Here is a 3,039-nt window from a genome sequence, read left to right as displayed (position 1 = left end):
TCGAAATTTTTTTTTCAGCTGCTGGCCAAATGGAGACCGGGTGGAGTCTGCTCTAGATGATTGACGGCAACTCCGACCAGTTGATGTTCTGCAAAGCTCCATGCCTTCCCTCAATCTCAGCCAATCATAGATCTAGATGGGAACGAGCCTCCCGCATGGGCAATTTGACCTCTCAGAATGCCAACTGAGCCTAGCCGAGCGATGGTAAATTGGACCAGTAGCTGCTCGACATGGCGCCCCGCCCTCCCGCGGTGGCTTCGGATCAGAGGTGCCAGGAACCTTGTTCTTTGCCAGCCACAGGAGGAGGGAGTGTTGTTTCAGCCAGATGAATCTTGGCTATGTCCCAAGAAATCGAGAACCGAACAGCCACGCTTTGCTAGTGTATGACGCTTGTACGTCTCCCAGTTTTCTTGCCCATTCTTTGACAAATCACAGAACAGTGTTTTCCAGGCTGCACTAGCAGGCATCTCGGGATGGCTTACAATTGTCCTGCATACCCTAGGGATTTCCATCTTTGTGAAGGAAGCATTGCCTAGGACCTGGAGGTCTAAAATGCCTCGGGAGTCAGATAACTGCCCTTAGAATCTTTGACTAAGTAAGGAAGAACTGGAAGCAAGTCAACAAATAAACAAATGAGTTAAAAATAAAACATGTCTAGAGAGCGAGCAGCTGAGGTGTGGATTGAGGACACTGGGGAGCAGATTTGACACAGGGATCCGAGTCCCGCTGGAACTAGTCTACTCAAGGTTCTAACAAGAAGGCAACAGCAGATACCCATTGGACTGTAATGCCACCCTTCAGGACAGATCCCAGGCCCAGGAGTGTTAACCAACACGAAACAGACTCCATGCTTTTGTGTGTGCGCATTTTGTTTTGATATTTTTAGTCTTAATTGGACTCCTTTTGTTTTTGAGAGAGAGAGAGAGAGAGAGAGAGAGAGAGAGAGAGAGAGAGAGAGAGAGAGAGAGAGAGAGAGTTGGGTGAGGTGGGGAGGATCTGAGAGGAACTGTAGGAGGGGAAAGAATGTGCCTAAAATCTACTGTGTGAAAAAAAGTTTTGCTTATCAATATTCTTAAAATGAATGATTAAGTTGTGTTGACTAGTGCATTTTATATTTATCTGTTTAGACAGTGATGCTCACGTTGATGATTCACAAACTCTAATGATGACTTGAGGATTATGTTGGGTAGAGTCAATTTTCAGAAACTCTTGGGATTGTTACTGGATCTAGCCACATTGCGTGTGGCTCAAGGGATCCTCACAACCTGCAGCCTGTCTTTGCATCTAACGCCAGATCAAGAAACTGTCCACCCTGCCACACAGTTATTCCTTTCTTCTAGGGGTAACCTCTGTGCTGACTTTTAACATAGGAGATGAATTTTGTCTCTACTCTATGTAGTTTTACACCCTAACCTATAAATTCTCTTTTTGTTTGACTTCAACAATGTTTTTGTAAGATCTTCCACTTTGCTCTGCAGTTTCGGGTCTTCATATTTTTCAAATTTGCAATTTTATTGTAATGTATGCATTTGTTTTTGTGGTGGATATTGAAGTAGTTCCCAGTTTGGAACTATTACAGTTCGTGCCTACCATGCACAATGCCTTTAATTCAATCTCTAGAACCAAAAACTTGGAAGAGGGATGGAGATGGCTCAGCATTTAAGAGCTCATACGACTCTTCCAGGATACCCTAGTTTGATTTCCAGTACCCATTTGGGCAGCTTATGACCTGTAACGCTAGGGGACCCAATGCCTCTGTCTTCCAAGGATGCCACCAATTTATGTGCACATACCTTCACACAGACAAACCCATAGATATAATTAAAAACAATAAATCCTTTTAAAAAAACAGAAAGAAAAATAACAACTATGGTTTGAATTGTGATTAAGGAAATTGGATGAAGAGGCTGAGAAGTGACCTGAGACACTCAGTTTGTAAGTGGTCAAACTAGCACTTAAAGGGCAAGGTTTCTTCACAGTCATGCTGTCAACTGCTATATTATATACTTTCTTATAAGAGGTGTGATGACCCTGAACTCATATTCAGTGTGCAGTGCTACCCAGTGCTGTTCTCTCTAGAGCATCCTTTGTATCCTTCCTCCAGTGCTGCAGAAGCAATGCCATCTCATTCTGAAGCCTTGACACAACATGGCTTTTCTTTTATAGACTCCCTGGTGATAGTTGCTGCCTGTTTTAGGGCTGATGTCTGTGTGCTGTGTGAACAGGTATGAACATGGCTTATTTCAATCTGTGGTCTCAGCAGATTCCTTTTCCTCTTGGGGACTGTTTTTGGTATGTTTCAGAATGAAAAGGAGGGGGGATTTCTGTGTGCAAATAAATGCACACTCAGGCTCTGAACCTTCATAGTAACTCTGGACAGACTTTACCTCTTCTAACATAAGAACCTTATCAGAGGGCTTAGGAGGAGGAGGCAAAATTAGGTCACTATAACCCTTATCTAGAGTAAGCTCAGTATACTCTGCCTTCTCTTGGGCTCCTTTGGGAAACAGACCCATGGCATAAAGCTTTTTACATCAGTCACTTCAAAAACAGGCTAAAGGTAACCTTACCTAACTCCAGTGTAACAAGCCAATTGCAAAACCCCCTGTTTGTACTTTGTATCTCCTTTTCTAAGGAAAGAGCTTGCCAAAAGCCAAATCTGGTCAAACTCATCTCACAGGCATGGTTTATATTCTGCTCTAACTGAAACCAATGCTTATTTCTCCCATGTCAATGTCTCGGTAGTAGTAAGCCTTTATCTCCCAGCTTTCACTAAACATAGCTGTTCTTTGTGTCAGAGATTCTCTACTTTCCTAATACTGTGATGCTTTAATACAGTTCCTCATGTTTAGTGACCCCCCACATAAAATTATTTTCATTGCTTCTTCATAACTGTAAATTTACCCTAGTGTAAATATCTCTGTTTTCCAAGGGTCTAAGGCAACCCCTGGGAAAAGTCATCAGACCCATAAGTTGAGAACTGATGTGTTGTGTAGTTTTCTGTCTCTCCCTCTGCTCCTTTCCCCCTTCCCCCTCCAT

This window comes from Mesocricetus auratus, unplaced genomic scaffold, assembly GCF_017639785.1.
Source record: "Mesocricetus auratus isolate SY011 unplaced genomic scaffold, BCM_Maur_2.0 Super-Scaffold_100676, whole genome shotgun sequence".
Classification (NCBI taxonomy): Eukaryota; Metazoa; Chordata; class Mammalia; order Rodentia; family Cricetidae; genus Mesocricetus; species Mesocricetus auratus.
The sequence above is the reverse complement of the archived record's forward strand: the minus strand, read 5'-3'. Positions refer to the sequence as shown.